Here is a 19904-nt window from a genome sequence, read left to right on the forward strand (position 1 = left end):
CTTTTTTGTAGTGTCTTCACACAATCATAACTAGGCGCTAACCCCACTAGTGTCATAGAGCAATGGAGGGCACGATATGCTAAAGGTGTAATATGCCTGATAGTAATGATGTAGTAGTGCCATCTATTGGTGGTAGTCAGAATTACTCAGGTTATCAGTAATGGTGTTATAGTGCAGGTCAGGACAGTGACCAACCTCAAGTTCACTAAAGGTCAGTTGAACTTCACAGGTCGTAGAGGAGAGACGTGTTGCTCCTCTTCCTGCCGACCCGGCGGCTTTGCCGCTTCCTAAATAACGTAAGTATCGTCTAGTTACGTATTTGTAAGTGCATCAGCAGAGTTGAGCTGCAGCTTCTGGTCCCCGGCACCAGTTGCAACTCCTGTTCCCCGTTACCAGTTTGCACACTAAATTATTAATATTTTGAGTTTTAATATAATTTTTGGGGGGCCTAATGTCATAGAGGGGGGATTGACCCTGTGGAGGGGTTTTGATGCGAGGAACTGGAGCTACTCCCCTTCCTCTGATCAAACAATAACTCTCACACTAGGCGTTGCATAACCCATACTTCTGGGCTATATTTTTCCATTGAAAAATAACTTAGTGAAGGTCTCTTGATCTAAGGAACTTGCTCCTTGTGACCCAGAAAAGGCCTCCATGTAAACAAATTGTTAGTCATCAGGTTAATGTGTAAGAAATATTGATTAAAGAAAATAGTTTTACTATGTTAAACATTAATGGGTATATCAGTCAGGCAGTAATGTTATTAGTTTACATTACATTAATGTTGGTCATAATGTTCCTGGTGTGGTAATTGCTGTGCCTGGCTGTGTTTGCCTCAACAGTAATCAGCACAGCAATACTGACCAGTTTGAGGAGTGGAGACAACCACACTAAAAAATGCTTTGACCCATAACATTGTGTTATACCTGGAGTATACCTGGAGAGGGGTTACTCCAGGTATGTGGAGATGTAACGGTTGGAGACTGTGAGGGAAAAGTAGGTGTAAGTGGGGTTAAGGTTGTTCGGGCAACCAGGAACCATTAGTTACGTCGCGTGCACCCCCCCCCCTCTGGCGGGCTGGGGCAAAACTAGTTCCTGGTGTCCGAGTTGTTAGTTTCTACTCATGGTAATATTGACCTTACCTGGTGTGGGTTGAAGTTTGGAGAGTCACTTCACCTCCACTCTTCTCCTAATCAGGTAGGGTGATATACCAGGAGTATCACTTTGTTTCTTATTTTGTTTGCTGGTTACCAGTAATGATTTTGGCATTTATCATTCTTTTCAATTCTTAAATGTTATATTATCATGACTATGGGTAACCAGTTTATTTTTTTTTTATTACCAGCTCTGTTCCTGGCGTGGTCTTCCAGGATAGACGCCAGATAAAGGAGCAAGACATATGTTAATAATACTTATTAACATTATTCTACTACTACCGGCCCTTACCTATTCTACTTGTGCTCCATCCAAGTGGTAGGAGATTCCAGAACATCGGATTATTACCATCTGCCCAGGATAACCTACATAAATAACATCAGAGGAACTATCCAGGGCCATACCTACTCCTGCCCAACTGAAGGCCATTTTTTTTATTATATTTAAATTTTAAGTAAAATTCTCAAATCATTATTCTCATTTTTCCTAAGTTATTTCTTTATTTATTTTTCCATTAATTTCTTTTGTTCAGTTGGAAGGCGTTCCACTGACAGAGACGTCGTCCACTTGTAAGGTATTTCCAGGTTAGAAGTCCACTAAAGTTTGGTTATTGTAGCAGATAGTAATTGTATTAGGTGGTAGAGTGGCGGGGAGAGTATAGGAAAGATTGTAAGGAATTGATATCAAAAGTAGCTTAGTGGGAAGTATTAGCTTATCTCCCGACCAGAGGTGAAATATCTGGCCAGGAAATAATGAGGAATGTATTCTATAGGTTACCCTGAATGGGGTGGAGATAAAAATTGGAGAAATGGGTTGTAAAGCTTAGATTTGAAAACTGATTAAATTTTAGGAAGTGTTAGTCTAATATCTTGCAGCCTATACCCATCCTGCAAGAGTTTAGGAAGCAGAGATGAAATGTGTATGTGATATATCATGGCTCAGTTGGCAGCGGCCTCAACTGAAGAACTGGAATTCGATCGCGGGCACAAGTGGGCATGTTCCCTTATATCCATTAGTACTGTTCACATAAAGGAGGAGCACTGCAGCAGGCCTACTGGTATGGGTCGCATCCTGGGGGAGTACAAATATCCTAATGAAAATGTCATAATGTCGTCCTGACTTAGAACATAAGAAAGGAGGAACACTGCAATAGGCATGTTGCCCCTTACTGGGACAACTGGTTAATAATTACACTAAGATAATTTAGTGTGATGAGGGTAATGCCAGAGGTCTTGATGCCGGGTGTAAGGAAAGCCAATTAACTCAGGCATGTCCATTAAAACAAACAACACTGAAGCAGGCCTATTGACCCGTGTTAGGCAGGTCTAACTCAACTCTCTTGTCTGACCTATTTTTAAAACTACACAACCAAAGTTTTAGCTCAACATGACGGGATAAATTTTCCTTAGACAGAATATATATTATAGCCAGAAAATCAATAAGTCCTCAGAAATGTGGAATGTTTAATTAACCAAAATTTCCTATTTTCATTAGGGTCGTAGAGGACATGACCAAGTAATTTTATACTTTGAAGTCCCCAAAAATATTTAAAGTAGCATAACCTTGTGGGTTTAGTGCTTACGACTCCAGTCTGTATTAGAGCGTCTGGGGGGGGGGGAGCATTTGTTTTGCAATTGGGTTATACAGTGTATATTTACAGACTCTATAGACTTATTGATCTTATCTAGACCCCCTTTATCCTACCTAGACCCCCTTGGTCTTACCTAGACCCCCCTTGATCTTACCTAGACCACCTTGATCTTACCTAGACCCCATGATTTTAAGTAGACCCTCTTGATTTTACCTATACCCTCTTGATCTTACTTAGATCCCCTTTATCTTATATAGAATCCCCTTCCTCTTGATCCTACCTAGACCCCCCTTGATCTTACCTAGATCCCCTTGATCTTGCCTAGACCCCTTGATCTTGCCTAGACCCCTTGATCTTACCTAGACCCCTTGATCTTACCTAAACCGCCTTGATCATATCTAGATCCCTTGATCATATCTAGACCCCTTTGATCATATCTAGACCCTTGATCTTGCCTAGACTCCCTTGATCTTGCCTAGACTCCCTTGATCTTGCCTAGACTCCCTTGATCTTGCCTAGACTCCCTTGATCTTGCCTAGACTCCCTTGATCTTGCCTAGACTCCCTTGGTCTTGCCTAGACTCCCTTGGTCTTGCCTAGACTCCCTTGGTCTTGCCTAGACTCCCTTGGTCTTGCCTAGACTCCCTTGGTCTTGCCTAGACTCCCTTGGTCTTGCCTAGACTCCCTTGGTCTTGCCTAGACTCCCTTGGTCTTGCCTAGACTCCCTTGGTCTTGCCTAGACTCCCTTGGTCTTGCCTAGACTCCCTTGGTCTTGCCTAGACTCCCTTGGTCTTGCCTAGACTCCCTTGGTCTTGCCTAGACTCCCTTGGTCTTGCCTAGACTCCCTTGGTCTTGCCGAGACTCCCCTGCCTAGGTCTTGCCTAGACTACATTGGTCTTGCCTAGACTCCCTTGGTCTTGCCTAGACTCCCTTGGTCTTGCCTAGACTCCCTTGGTCTTGCCTAGACTCCCTTGGTCTTGCCTAGACTCCCTTGGTCTTGCCTAGACTCCCTTGGTCTTGCCTAGACTCCCTTGGTCTTGCCTAGACTCCCTTGGTCTTGCCTAGACTCCCTTGGTCTTGCCTAGACTCCCTTGGTCTTGCCTAGACTCCCTTGGTCTTGCCTAGACTCCCTTGGTCTTGCCTAGACTCCCTTGGTCTTGCCTAGACTCCCTTGGTCTTGCCTAGACTCCCTTGGTCTTGCCTAGACTCCCTTGGTCTTGCCTAGACTCCCTTGGTCTTGCCTAGACTCCCTTGGTCTTGCCTAGACTCCCTTGGTCTTGCCTAGACTCCCTTGGTCTTGCCTAGACTCCCTTGGTCTTGCCTAGACTCCCTTGGTCTTGCCTAGACTCCCTTGGTCTTGCCTAGACTCCCTTGGTCTTGCCTAGACTCCCTTGGTCTTGCCTAGACTCCCTTGGTCTTGCCTAGACTCCCTTGGTCTTGCCTAGACTCCCTTGGTCTTGCCTAGACTCCCTTGGTCTTGCCTAGACTCCCTTGGTCTTGCCTAGACTCCCTTGGTCTTGCCTAGACTCCCTTGGTCTTGCCTAGACTCCCTTGGTCTTGCCTAGACTCCCTTGGTCTTGCCTAGACTCCCTTGGTCTTGCCTAGACTCCCTTGGTCTTGCCTAGACTCCCTTGGTCTTGCCTAGACTCCCTTGGTCTTGCCTAGACTCCCTTGGTCTTGCCTAGACTCCCTTGGTCTTGCCTAGACTCCCTTGGTCTTGCCTAGACTCCCTTGGTCTTGCCTAGACTCCCTTGGTCTTGCCTAGACTCCCTTGGTCTTGCCTAGACTCCCTTGGTCTTGCCTAGACTCCCTTGGTCTTGCCTAGACTCCCTTGGTCTTGCCTAGACTCCCTTGGTCTTGCCTAGACTCCCTTGGTCTTGCCTAGACTCCCTTGGTCTTGCCTAGACTCCCTTGGTCTTGCCTAGACTCCCTTGGTCTTGCCTAGACTCCCTTGGTCTTGCCTAGACTCCCTTGGTCTTGCCTAGACTCCCTTGGTCTTGCCTAGACTCCCTTGGTCTTGCCTAGACTCCCTTGGTCTTGCCTAGACTCCCTTGGTCTTGCCTAGACTCCCTTGGTCTTGCCTAGACTCCCTTGGTCTTGCCTAGACTCCCTTGGTCTTGCCTAGACTCCCTTGGTCTTGCCTAGACTCCCTTGGTCTTGCCTAGACTCCCTTGGTCTTGCCTAGACTCCCTTGGTCTTGCCTAGACTCCCTTGGTCTTGCCTAGACTCCCTTGGTCTTGCCTAGACTCCCTTGGTCTTGCCTAGACTCCCTTGGTCTTGCCTAGACTCCCTTGGTCTTGCCTAGACTCCCTTGGTCTTGCCTAGACTCCCTTGGTCTTGCCTAGACTCCCTTGGTCTTGCCTAGACTCCCTTGGTCTTGCCTAGACTCCCTTGGTCTTGCCTAGACTCCCTTGGTCTTGCCTAGACTCCCTTGGTCTTGCCTAGACTCCCTTGGTCTTGCCTAGACTCCCTTGGTCTTGCCTAGACTCCCTTGGTCTTGCCTAGACTCCCTTGGTCTTGCCTAGACTCCCTTGGTCTTGCCTAGACTCCCTTGGTCTTGCCTAGACTCCCTTGGTCTTGCCTAGACTCCCTTGGTCTTGCCTAGACTCCCTTGGTCTTGCCTAGACTCCCTTGGTCTTGCCTAGACTCCCTTGGTCTTGCCTAGACTCCCTTGGTCTTGCCTAGACTCCCTTGGTCTTGCCTAGACTCCCTTGGTCTTGCCTAGACTCCCTTGGTCTTGCCTAGACTCCCTTGGTCTTGCCTAGACTCCCTTGGTCTTGCCTAGACTCCCTTGGTCTTGCCTAGACTCCCTTGGTCTTGCCTAGACTCCCTTGGTCTTGCCTAGACTCCCTTGGTCTTGCCTAGACTCCCTTGGTCTTGCCTAGACTCCCTTGGTCTTGCCTAGACTCCCTTGGTCTTGCCTAGACTCCCTTGGTCTTGCCTAGACTCCCTTGGTCTTGCCTAGACTCCCTTGGTCTTGCCTAGACTCCCTTGGTCTTGCCTAGACTCCCTTGGTCTTGCCTAGACTCCCTTGGTCTTGCCTAGACTCCCTTGGTCTTGCCTAGACTCCCTTGGTCTTGCCTAGACTCCCTTGGTCTTGCCTAGACTCCCTTGGTCTTGCCTAGACTCCCTTGGTCTTGCCTAGACTCCCTTGGTCTTGCCTAGACTCCCTTGGTCTTGCCTAGACTCCCTTGGTCTTGCCTAGACTCCCTTGGTCTTGCCTAGACTCCCTTGGTCTTGCCTAGACTCCCTTGGTCTTGCCTAGACTCCCTTGGTCTTGCCTAGACTCCCTTGGTCTTGCCTAGACTCCCTTGGTCTTGCCTAGACTCCCTTGGTCTTGCCTAGACTCCCTTGGTCTTGCCTAGACTCCCTTGGTCTTGCCTAGACTCCCTTGGTCTTGCCTAGACTCCCTTGGTCTTGCCTAGACTCCCTTGGTCTTGCCTAGACTCCCTTGGTCTTGCCTAGACTCCCTTGGTCTTGCCTAGACTCCCTTGGTCTTGCCTAGACTCCCTTGGTCTTGCCTAGACTCCCTTGGTCTTGCCTAGACTCCCTTGGTCTTGCCTAGACCCCCTTGGTCTTGCCTAGACCCCCTTATCTTACTTTGATCCCCTTGATCTTACCTAGACCCTGGTTCTTACCTAGACCCCTTCATCTTGCCTAGACCACCTTGATCTTACCTAGACCCCCTTGATCTTGCCTAGACCCCCTTGATCTTGCCTAGACTCCCTTGATCTTACCCAGACCCTCTTGCTCTTAAGTAGGATCCTCTTGATGTTATCTAAACCTCCTTGATCTTACCTAGACCCCCTTGATCTTACCTAAACCACCTTGATCTTACCTAGATCCCCTTGACCTTACCTAGACTCGTATGATATTATCTGGACCCCCTTGATCTTACCTAGACCCCTTGATCTTACGTAGGATCTTGATCTTACCTAAACCTTCCTTGAGCTTACCTAGACCCGCCTTGATCTTACCTCGACTCCCTTGATCTTACCTAGACACTTGATCTTACCTAGACACTTGATCTTACCTAGACCTGCCTTGATCTTACCTAGACCCCCTTGATCTTTAGGATCCCCTTGATTTTACCTAAACCTCCCTTGAGCTTACCTAGACCCTCCTTGATCTTACCTAGACCCACCTTGACCTTACCTGGACCCCCTTGATCCTACCTAGACCTGCCTTGATCTTACCTAGACCCCCTTGATATGATCCCCTTGATCTAACCTTGATCTAACCTAGACCCCCTTGATCTTACCTTGACTCCCTTGATCTTATCTAGACCCATCTTGATCTTACCTAGACCCATCTTGATCTTACCTAGACCCATCTTGATCTTACCTAGACCCATCTTGATCTTACCTAGACTCCCTTGATCTTACCTAGACTCCCTTGATCTTACCTAGACCCCCTTGATCTTACCTGGACCCCCCTTGATCTTACCTGGACCCCCCTTGATCTTACCTGGACCCCCCTTGATCTTACCTGGACCCCCCTTGATCTTACCTGGACCCCCTTGATCTTACCTGGACCCCCCTTGATCCTACTGGACCCCCCTTGATCTTACCTGGACCCCCCTTGATCTTACCTGGACCCCCCTTGTTCTTACCTGGACCCCCCTTGATCTTACCTGGACCCCCCTTGATCTTACCTGGACCCCCTTGATCTTACCTAGACCCCCCTTGAACTTACCTGGACCCCCCTTGATCTTACCTAGACCCACCTTGATCTTGCCTAGACCCCCTTGATTTTACCTAGACCCCCTTGATCTTACCTGGACCCCCCTTGATCTTACCTGGATCCCCCTTTGATCTTACCTAGGCCCCCCTTGAACTTACTTAGAGACCATGGGAGACATGACGTGCGTGGCGCGCGAGCGAAAAAAAATATAAAAATTGACTTATTGGTATAGAAAAATAGCTTAACTCGGGCAGCAAGAATCAATATCGTACGACGTTTCTACAAGGAATTAGTTATTTATATCATGTATGGTGACATATTCGGTGGCCATCATGACTGCTCAAATCCCGTTTTAGGAATTTTTCCTTTTTTTCTTATTCATTGTTTTCTTTCTAATATAGGCTATTTGGCATCATATGAGTATGGGCAGAGCTCATACGTGGACTTCCAGCCAATCAGGAATCGTCAGGGAACATTCCTCCTGCTTTGGGGAGTCAGGAGAAAATTCTTCATTTTTATGCTGTCAACTTAATTCAATTCAATTCAAAGTTTATTCTCTATAAGGATTACAATGCTGAGTTTACAGAATTTGGTTATTGTGTGGTTTACATGTAGTAAAATAATGATTACAGAGTGTACCACTAGAACACCTAGCATGGCTAGGCATTACAGAGTGTACCACTAGAACACCTAGCATGGCTAGGCATTTCGGGCAGACTTAGTTTAATTCTTTATTTTAAAATATTACAAATTATGAGGTAAGTTGGTATTATGGCTAAGTGACTAAATACTAGTTTGTGAGTTTAGCAATGTGAATGATTTTGTTTTGGCACAGTACATAGTTTCAGTATTGGAGTATCATAAGATTCATTATTTTAAGATTGAGATTAATATTTCTGTTTATGGTCAAATGGGTGAGTGATCTAATGACATAATAAACATTATAAATGACATAAACATGATATATATACTAAGATTAGTAAAATAGTCCATAATATGGCGGGTGTATACCTGCCTTTTTTAATATAACATCGCTGTATAGCCCTTGTGGCTTAGCGCTTCTTTTTGATTATAATAATAATTTAATATAACATCATCTCCCCTCGTTCCTATAACGTGTTCTTTGGCATTGAATAAGAGAAAACGATGTTTTGGAGAGGCTAACTACATTAGATTACCAGTAAACCCTGAAACAAACGCGATTTTATTTTTTTTTTCCGAGACGGGAGGCCGGCTGGCGTTCGAGGCAATTATCTCGGAAGTAAATTATTGACTTGTTTCATGAAGCCCAGCCTTTATTATTGATTTTTTTTTATATTTTATTTAAAAACTCTCAGAATACAAATTGTACGCAACATGAAAATGTTGTCCAACATATGGACCATTGTCAAAACTTACACAAATTACATCAACACAATCCATACCACGCCAGTGGACACTATATCCATACACACTGATAACACTCCCTCAAAACCTGAAAAGTGCAGGATGAGGCACCCTTGCCGCCACAAAATAGTGGCCCAACCCCTTCCCCTTAACTTAGTTTGCAACTAAAAAAAACACCATTCCCCCAATATAATATAATATATATATATATATATATATATATATATATATATATATATATATATATATATACACACACACACACAGGAGAGATAGGGGGGACATGATAACGACTTACAAAATACTGAGAGGAGTTGACAAGGTGGACAAAGACAGGATGTTCCAGAGACTGGACACAGCAACACGGGGACACAGTTGGAAGCTGAAGACACAGATGAATCAAAGGGATGTTAGGAAGTATTTCTTCAGCCACAGAGTAGTCAGGAAGTGGAATAGTTTGGGAAGCGATGTAGTGGAGGCAGGATCCATACATAGCTTTAAGCAGAGGTACGATAAAACTCATGGTTCAGGGAGTGATCTAGTGGCGACCAGTGAAGAGGCGGGGCCAGGAGCTTGGACTCGACCCCTGCAACCTCAACTAGGTGAGTACAACTAGGTGAGTACACACACACACGATATGAAAACTCATTATAAACTAAATCATTAAGTATCATGTTATTGTAAGACAGTTTTTGCCCAACCATTTGATTATTTGCATACCAACTAACAAAAGTCTTAGCAATGTCTATATGCACTATCCCAACTAGAGTTATTGTTATAATTTATATAAAAACTTGCAGAATACACAATATTTACATTAACGTCCAAATGTTGCCCAACACTTGGCCCAACATCAAAATTTATGCACAATACAACATCAACATAATCACCCCAATCCAGAGAACGCTAACCTATACACTCTGATTACACGGACTCAAAACCTGCAATATGCAGGATGAGGAAACCCTTGCTGCTGCCACAACATATTGGCACAATCCCTGTCTTCCTAACATAGCTAGCAACTAAAAACACTTTTCCCCAATATACATATACATGATATGAAAACTCTACCAATTAACAAGCATGAAGTCTAATGTTACAGCAACAAAGCCAATCTAAGCACCCGTTAATATAACAGTGGCGTGCATATAACACAAGAATCCCAAAATGGCTCCAAACTTAAAAAACACACCATGCATTACAGTTGTAAAACACCCGCACACGTAACATCATTCAGCACCCATCATTATACAAATAGTATGATTACCAATCTTGACTTTATAAGTTTGTCATATTCCCCCCCCCCCACACGCATACCACTTCACCATAATAAAAGAAGCACAATATATACTGACGCTACAACACACGGCAACCTCATACCCAACACTCTCATAACCCACTCACCATAAAACACCCTCTCTCTCTAACATATAAGTGGTGTTCCAGTCGTACTCACACACACTAGCTCCCCCCCCCGGGGAGACCAGCTCGCCGCATCCCCTAACCCCCTCCCCCTCATACATCCCCAAGAGAACCCCCACCGTTAAACCACGATAGCTTACAGGGAAATCCCTCTCCCACCTTATCCCATAAAGAACCCGATTCCGGCACAGCGTACGATACAAGGTTGCCGCCAATACTCTTTTACGCACCCCCCCTTCCATCTGACCCCTCATAGCCCACGACACAAACAAAATCCACAATAAGGTAACCAATTGTTCGCTGCACAGGGATTCCCACCCCTCCCACATCCAAACTTAGAGCTCGCAAGACCGGAATCCCTCCCCCCCCCCACCGATCTTACCACTCCCCATCCACTCCCGTACGTCCCCCAATCGTTCACAGAAATAGACTGCATGAAAGGCTGTATCCTCATCCCTACAAACCCCACAGACGCCCTCCTCACAAATCCTCCGGTCTCGAAGAACCGCACTTGATGGCAGGATACCATGCAGGAACTGGAACATCACCTCCCGCTCTCGGGGCCGGATTCGTAGCCTACACAACCTATTCCAAATATCCCCCCATGCATACACTGGATACACTCCTTCCACAGTTGCCACTTCCCTTTCCCCCACCACTTTCTCTAAAAACCCCACCCTCATGTGTGTCACATCCCTAACATACAAGAGCACCCGCAACATGTCCTCACACACACACAAATCCTTCCCTCCCCACCATATTCTGACATCCTCATACAAAAGGTGCAACCCACCACCTTTACACCTCCCCACTCGGAGAAACCCCCTCTTTACATATACACTCGTAATCCTATTCTTTAAATTAATTAACCCCAGCCCGCCTCTGCGCACTGGGAGAGTAACAACCCCCCTCCGTAACAAATCACATCCCAACCCCCAAATAAACCTAAAGACTCTCCTCAATAATACCATAATATCTGATTGCAACAAAGGGTACATAGCGACCACATGCAAAATTTTACTATATAGTAAGACATTCACTACAATGACCCTTTGATGAAGCGTTAAATGTCCCGGCCGCAACCCATCCAACCGTCTATTCACCCTTTCCACGACACTGCCAGAATTAACCATCCTAGCTTGCTGTACATCCTGCATATACTCAATCCCACAAATCTTAACCTGATCCACAACACCCCACCTCCCACTACCCTCTCCCCCACCTTCCCCTCCCAATCCCCCAACCCCATAAACTTAGATTTCTCTACATTCACCCTCATACCAGTTGCCTCTCCAAACAGGTCCACAATCCTCCCCATCCCTCCTAAACCTTCCCCCTCCTGCACAAGAATCGTCGTGTCATCTACATAACCGACAATTCCTGGCACACCTCATCTCACCCACCCCTATCGCTCCCCCCTCATGCATACCTCCACCGCTCTATAAAACGGATCCTGCAAACATGCAAAAAGTAGTTGGGATAAAGGACATCCCTGCCACAGACCTCTACCCATAGGGATCCACTCCCCCACCCTTCCATTCACCTGCACCCGAACACCCGCTCTATGATACAACGTTTGTACCCACCTCACAATCTCATCCCCAAACCCTTGTCTCCTCAGTATCCCCCACAATGTTTCTCTCTTGACACTATCGTATGCAGCCCTCCAATCTAAGGCCAACACCCTCCCCCCCACCATTCCTTGCACACACTCCACAAACCCCCGAATCACCCCATGCCCCTCATACATGGTCCTTCCTGCACCTCAATAGGCCCGCTGCCACTACCCTATTGAACACACACTTCAACCTATTCCCCAAAATTTTAGTGAATAACTTATAATCCGCACACAGTAAAGAATAACCCTATAGTCCTTCACTGTGCGTGGACTGGCCACCTTTGGGACCAAGACTACCACTGCAGTTGCTTGCAAAACCCCCAGCTCACCCTTGTTTTTCATCGCGTTCAACAACCTCACCAAGAACCCCTTAAGTATATCCCAATTTTGTAAGTAAAACTCACATGGCAGACCGTCGATCCCCGGGGATTTACCTCTACTCATACCCGATAATGCCTGCCACACCTCCCCTTCGTCTGTCTCCTCCCAGCGCCAGACGGTCCCCCCTGCTCAGAACATTGACCACATGCCCTCCCAACTGCCCTAATGCCCCCCCCCCTGCACTCCACAACTCCTCAAAGAAGTCCTGAACCATTGATCCACATAACCCATCCCTTCTGTTGTACGAAGCACCTGCCCCACACAAAAACCTCCAACCTCCTCCTGCACTAACAAACATTCCATCTCTGTAGCTGCCTGACGTTTCCGCTGCCCCCGCAGAACACACGCCGATGGCCTGTCGCCCCACAAAACTTCCTCTAACCCACCTTTAACCCGAACTGCATCAAATTTCTGATTCTGCAATTCCCTGATGCGTTGCTTCAGCCCCTCTATTTCCTCCACAGGATAGCCCCTGCCCCCCACCCCTCTCCCATAACAATCTCTCAACTGCCCCTCCAAATATCTTATAAGCCCAAAAGTCATCCGAGCCTCCCTCTTGCCCTGTCTAACATAATACGCCCTAATCCTCCCCTTTGCCACTCCATCCCACCACGCCAACATATCCCTAACAGCTTCCCCCCTCCAACCATAACTCCCTCCACAATCACGCAAACCCCTCCCTCCCCCCTCCATCTTCAAGGAGCCGAACATTCAATTTCCAAAAACTCCTATGCCTCTTAGGCAACCCGTCCCACCCTACTTCTTCAATTACCGCCCGATGATCTGAATATGCTATGTCCACCACACACACCCTTTCCACCCTTGCAGTCTGTGTTACGTACAAACGTTTATTGAATTAAATGAAATAATTTATTAACAAAAAATCATAAATCAATGATTGTTCTTGATTGTGAGTAACAAAGCACAATTGTTTTTCCAAATACTTTGGGCATTGTGTGGGAATAAAAGGCAAGGTATTTTGCAACATGTAAAAAACTTGGTAACTTAATTTTATTGTTTGAAGGAATATAGCCTTATGATTGTTTTATGAGTACCAAGTCCCAAAACCACCTTTTGTGGTGCCATTAATTTTGGGGTTCGTTTCAAATGCAAGTTTCAGTATATATATTTTTCAGTTTTTTGGGCTATCTTACTGAAACTTGCAGGAAACAATGAGAGTGAACACTTCTACTCGTACACCAAATATGAAAGAAATCTGACGAGAGGAACAAATATGGAACCAAATTAGTAATGCCTTCCCTTCATCCCCCTTTGCCTCTCTGCTCTGCAAATTAGTAAGCCCTATATCTGGAGTATGCTGCATAGTTGTGGTGTGTATATATAACACTGTACATCTACAGTTATTTAGTTTTTACTATCAAAATAGGTTACAGATTTAGGTGGTGCTATATGCATTCATAATGCATATAGCAGGGGAGAGTAATCTCCCCCGAAGGCATAGGGTAGGTAGAACTGTGGGCCTTGGAAGCCACCAACGACCTTCAGAAGCTGTGTGGTTTCTGTGGGGATGTTGGTGAGTTCTGGGCTTTGGGTAGTGGTTGCGGTAGGTGTTCTATGCATTTTATGCCTTTGGCAAGTTTAATGTTTTGTTTACTGAGTTCACAAAACTGTCACTTGAAGAAGGAACTGAATTGTTTTGAGACCACTTTCGACTCCACCTGGCCTTAGTTTTGATACCTTTTTTCCTGGACCAGATTTTTCTAACTTGTATTATGTTTTCACATCATAAATGGTGTACAATACCAAGTTGGTATGAGACATTGTAACAGGTATCATTATTCATGAAATGTCAATTACAGCGGTAATAAGTCCTGAAGACTAAATTGGAGAGCAAATTTTGAGATCTACCCTCCAACCTTGATAGATGATCAGTCTCCTAGCCAGACTTTATTTACATCTAATTTCTTATTTAACATTGGCCTATAGGAATATTGGAATTGCTTTTCATGCCTTTTGTAAGCTTCTTTTGAACTTCATTAATGAGGGTTAACTTGTCGCAATTTCCCTACTTTTTTGTACTGACACTATTTCAGCTACGAATATTGATACTACTACCACTACTATTAATGTTACTATTACCTCCACTACTTACTGCTAGACTATCAGCACTTCTTTTATTACCAGTGCTAATACTACCACCATTAGCATTATCACTACTACAACTGGTATTACCACAAATCGTACCAGTGCTACCTATACTACTACTATTATTATTATTACTACTATTCCTGCCACTGTCTATACCACTACTACTGTTTCTTGGAACTTGGTCGCCTGACGTCCTTTGTAATTTCACCCCTCCCCCCCCCTCCCCATAGTTTTTGCGACCTGTCTTATTGTCTGTTATACTATTTGACCCTTGGTCTGACTTGGTACTCATCCAACCTCATCTTACCCCTTGATCTTTCATAGATACCTTGATCTTACCTAGACCCCTTTGATCTTTCCTACCCCCCTTGATCTTACCTAGACCTTGATCTTTCCTAGACCCCCCTCGATCTTGCCTAGACACCTTGATCTTACCTACCTGGAGTACCCCTGGTTTTCATAAGTAAATTTATTCAGGTATACACAAATAGTTACATAGATTATCATACATAACAGCATGTGTGTAGAGAACCTAGGATAACCGAAAAAAGTCAGTCAGAGGAATGTTGACATGGGGAATGTTGCATCTCCTGCCGAGTCTTTTGCTTTTATGGGAGTGATTTTTCGTGTGAAAGTTTCGTACTAATCCCTCTAGGATTTTCCAAGTGTGTCTTGCATCTCTCGCCGCCCCCCTCGCCTAGACCCTCTTGATCTTACCTTCACCTCCCTTCATCCCCGCTTGTGCCGCCACTGCTCTGCAAATTAGTAAGCCTTATACCTGGAGTATGCTGCATACTCCAGTTTCTAGCAAAATTACTTCTAGATTTAGGTGATGTTAAGTAGGATAGGTAAGGTATAAAACTGGAGAATCTGCTATATGCATTATGAATGCATATAGCAGGGAAGAGTAATCTCCCCTGAAGGCATAGATTACGTAGAACTGTTGGCCTTGGAACCCACCAACGACCTTCAGTAGCTGTGTGGAATCTGTTATTTTACATGGTTTCCGTGGGGATTTTGGTGGGTTCCGGGCTTTGGGTAGCGGTTGCGGTAGGTGTTCTACGTATTTTATGCCTTTGGCCAAACTGTGCGAAGTTAAATATTTGTTCTTTGAGTTTACACAATTAAAGTATTATTGTTCAGAATTACAGTTGGTTTGATAGTTTATAAGTAGTGAAGTGCAACACTTCTGGCAGCAGACGTTATAGATGAAAATAATGTAAACTTGTGATCTGAAGTGAAGTGTTAGTCGGCAGAAAGGATTCACTAACATCTGGTGCTGATGAGTAGTTAGGGGGGTGATTTAGATTGGTATTAGTGGGAATAGGATAATTAACCCTGCTAGGTTAAAAATCCCAAAAAATAGAGGTAGAGTGGGGGGGGGGGAGATTGAATGTAGTGGTCCTCAGGTTGTGCCTGATTATTATTATTATAATCAAAAAGAAGCGCTAAGCCACAAGGGCTATACAGCAGGTTGTGCCTGAGATACCAGCCATAACTGGCAGGTAAGGTAGGTTATGAATTAAAGCTAGCATAGTAGTGTGTTAAGAGACTGGTACACAGCAGGCCTCCAAATGATTAGATAACCGATAGTGTTGGTTGTTAGCCTAGTGTGCTATGAGGGACGTGGAAGTGTAAGGGAAATACAATGTTGTCTTAATGATCCTAACTATCTCCCTATTAAATTTAGATGCCTCTGTACTATTGAAGATATGATGCAACTGCTTGTAAGTACCCTCCCCTTCCTTGGATCAAACCTGATTGCCTAACATTCCCCAAGCTGTGTATAACCCCTATGGGTAATATCTATTGTTATAGGAAATTTTATTTGGGTAAATGTGCAGGTGTACCTGGAGAGGGTTTCGGGGGGGGGGGGGTCAGCGCCCCCACGGCTCGGTCTGAGACCAGGCCTCGTGGTGGATCAGGGTCTGATCAACCAGGCTGTTAATGCTGGCCGCACGTACGAGCCACAGCCCGGCTGGTAGGGAAAGGGGTGAAGTGGTAAACTCTCATCGACCTGCCAGGACCCTGAAAGTTAATCAGGTTTGATTCAGAGGAGAGTAATAAAAGTTGAATTTTACCAGTGACATTTAAGGTATATTAGGAGTAGGTTTGGCTGGGTTGTAATGTATATGTTGCAGAGTTTACCCTCCAAATTGTTTACTTCCAGCAGAATTCTCCTGACAAACAAGACCGAGGTGACCATGTCTATTAGAACACTGGAGACATCTTCACTGCAAACACTTCCGGGTGCACAAGTGTTATGAAGCTGGGCGGTGGAAAGTCATGTGCAACATTTAGCTTCCTGACACTACAAACCAGGTAGTGAATTTTAAAAATGTATCATACCTCAAACTACTACTAACGGCAGTATTGAGGCTATCTGCCTCATTACTACTATTGTTAGTAGGGTTGGGGAGGTATATTTTTTTTTCTCTGAGCTTAAGGTGCCTGTCCAGGGGTGGGTGCATGATGGATGTATGTACAATTATAGCAACGGTGCCAGAATTCATTTTGTGTGTAACAAATGCACTTTGGCACAGTTACCCTTTAGCAGTGATGACGTTGATTTACCTAACTTTAATATAAATGACCCATTGCCATATATTGATGATTATGATTGTTTTATGAAAACAGGCCTTCACTTTATTCATGTCAATGCAAGATCACTTCTTCCTAAATTGGCAGAGATTAGGATTCTAGCTAACAAAATTAGGGCGACAGTTATAACCATCTCTGAATCTTGGTTGGATGATACGGTGACTGACGACGAGGTCAAAATAGATGGTTACAATATAAAACGCTTAGATAGGAACAGAAAGGGTGGTGGAGTATGTGCCTACATTAGAAATGACTTAGCTTACAACCCAAGACCTGATTTAAATAACAATAAACTGGAGATTCTATGGTTTGAAGTGCTGCTTCCTAAGACCAAACCCATCTTAGTAGGAACTAGTTACCGCCCTCCTACCCAGGACCAGTTCTTAGAAGACTTTTCCAGAGTCTTGTCCGGAGTTGAAAACAATTGCGAGACAATAATACTGGGCGACTTCAATATGTTTTCAGCAGCAAAATAACGGGCTATGCAAAAGGTATAAGCAAATTCTAGGATTAAAGTTACACTCAACTAATTTTTTTTTTATTTATAACATACAATACATTAACAAAAGCATACAGCATGAGAGCATCGACAGACAATATAAATTCATAAGAACATAAGAAAGGAGGAACACTGCAGCAGGCCTGTTGGCCCATACTAGGCAGGTCCTTTACAATTCATCCCACTAACAAACATTTGACCAACCCAATTTTCAATGCCACCCAAGAAACAAGCTCCTGCCACCCAAGAAACAAGCTCCTAACTTATAAGTGCTAGGGTTATGGACACTCCCGAGCTTCAGAACCTTGCATTTCTATACACTGCAATATGCAGTAATATGTCATGCAGCTGATAGGTGAATACTGCCATATACATAATTCATTACTACAAAATATAACTATTCAAGTAATACAAAATAAAGAATCCTCTTACTCCTTCCCGACTGCTAATTTCAATATCCACACACAATAATTACATGCCGCAAAAATGCAAGCAGTATAATCCCCCTCCCCCTATTTACCCCAGCTCACCAAAATGTAAGCATTTCACCGTTGTTTATTTAACTTATAAACTAACCATACTAAATTAAACTTAAGAACATATTAAATTGAAAACAATAACAACTCTACAGTAGTGAAAACGCCAGCTGCTGTCCTAATATTTATATATACATATGTATATATATATATATATATATATATATATATATATATATATATATATATATTTTATATATATATATATATACATACATACATTAGAAACTGAATTAGTTTACAATGGGAGTCAAATCCTATCTTTATTGCTGTCCCATGCAGCATTCTACTTTTATACGCTACTACGATAGCCTTCAGCAGAAGGCATTAATTAACAATATTAAATAACTACTAAGAACGCATGAACTCAGCACTCCCATGCACATCCCTATTACACACAATCGTTCTCTCTTGCACTTATCACTCACCCACGCACATGCACACAATCACATAATCACCAGTGGTGTCTAACACAGCGGCAGCGGCAACAGGAACCTTGTCCTCTATTTTTACTTCTACCTGAGGTTCCCAGCAGCCCAGTGATGACCTAATCAAGACCCGCATAACACTAACATATGTGGATACCCAGAATGATATAAAGCAACTGCAGAAATCACCCAAAAGTTCACAAATTACCAACAAATAGGACTCATACTACACCTCCTACCCCGCTGCCACTGAAGTGATACTCCACTACATTCACCCATCACCCATCGCCTACAATTCACCCGAAGCCACAGCCAATGGACAAGGGTCAGAACAATAAAAGAAGATCCAGTAACCAGCTAAGGACTCCTAACATCAAAGGTGAGAGCAGCAATAACACAAGGAAAACTTGTGGTACTGCCAGCCAGGACACAACCCTCATCACCCACCGACACCACCACAACACACGACAGACAACAATAAACATGACCGCCGCTACAGTCCAAGATAACTCCTTCCCAGTATTTGATGTCAAGAAGATCACCGACCCAGAAATAGCTAAACTCCTTATGATTCAGAACCAAACGATCACCAAACTAACTCGAGAAATGCAGGAACTAAAGGCTAGCAATGCAGATTACCTCAACAAGATCACTGCTCTAGAACATAAACTAGACACTCTAGAACAACAAAGCAACACCCACACCCAGTCCCTAGACACCATCAACACACTAAAAGACCAAGTCACCCTACTTACTACCAACATTACAGAGGAAAGATCAAGAGTGGACCAACAACTTGCCACTGTCATAACCAACTTCCAAGACCATAATATTAGACCAACAGCAGCTAACTGACACTGTTGTAGTTAACAGCAAACATCTCCCAGCCACAGTCACCCAAGAGACCTGCATGGAGACCACCCTACAGCTTATCAAGGACCACCTTCGCCTTAACATACGTAGTGACGACCTAAAGGATTGCAAACTGATGGGCTACCAAGCAGGTAAAAAAAAACAGTGCTGTTAAAATTCCAAACTAGCCTACAAAGAAACAACCTACTAAAAACATCTATTTCTATGAAAACTGATGTTTACGTCAATGAGTGCCTTACCAAAACAAGACAAAACCTCCTTTATCGGCTAAGAAAATTACGCTATGCCCAAAAAATCCACCAGTGCTTTGTGAGGGATGGAAAAATCGCAGTTAGGAAACAGCCCACTGGGAAGAGATACTTCATCTCTACAGAACATGACCTTAAAACATTCCTAAGTGAGGCTGGACTAACAGAATCAGAGTAAAGTGCAGATAATACCCATAGTCCACCGTTAGTGTTATATTGTCATAAATTTGTGCCCCCCTAAAATTCTAATACCCCAACTACTTTTGATTGTCATTGTTGTATTCAACGACCATTCTACCTCATAGTCTTAATTGTGTTTAATATCTACAGAATCTATCTCCTTTTTTACAACTTACCACATCACTGTTCCATCTT

General features: G+C 44.3%; 1 long non-coding RNA gene across 1 annotated transcript in view; it reads left to right on the forward strand.

Moving 5' to 3' along the window:
* Positions 1-215: 215 nt before the first annotated feature.
* LOC138851438 (uncharacterized) overlaps positions 216-19904 on the forward strand; it is a 38283-nt gene continuing 18594 nt past the window's right edge. The window contains exons 1-2 of the long non-coding RNA XR_011391211.1: positions 216-296; positions 16518-16666. This is a non-coding gene — a long non-coding RNA (uncharacterized lncRNA). The remainder of the gene's footprint in view (positions 297-16517; positions 16667-19904) is intronic.

This window comes from Cherax quadricarinatus, unplaced genomic scaffold (genome assembly GCF_038502225.1).
Source record: "Cherax quadricarinatus isolate ZL_2023a unplaced genomic scaffold, ASM3850222v1 Contig613, whole genome shotgun sequence".
NCBI lineage: Eukaryota > Metazoa > Arthropoda > Malacostraca > Decapoda > Parastacidae > Cherax > Cherax quadricarinatus.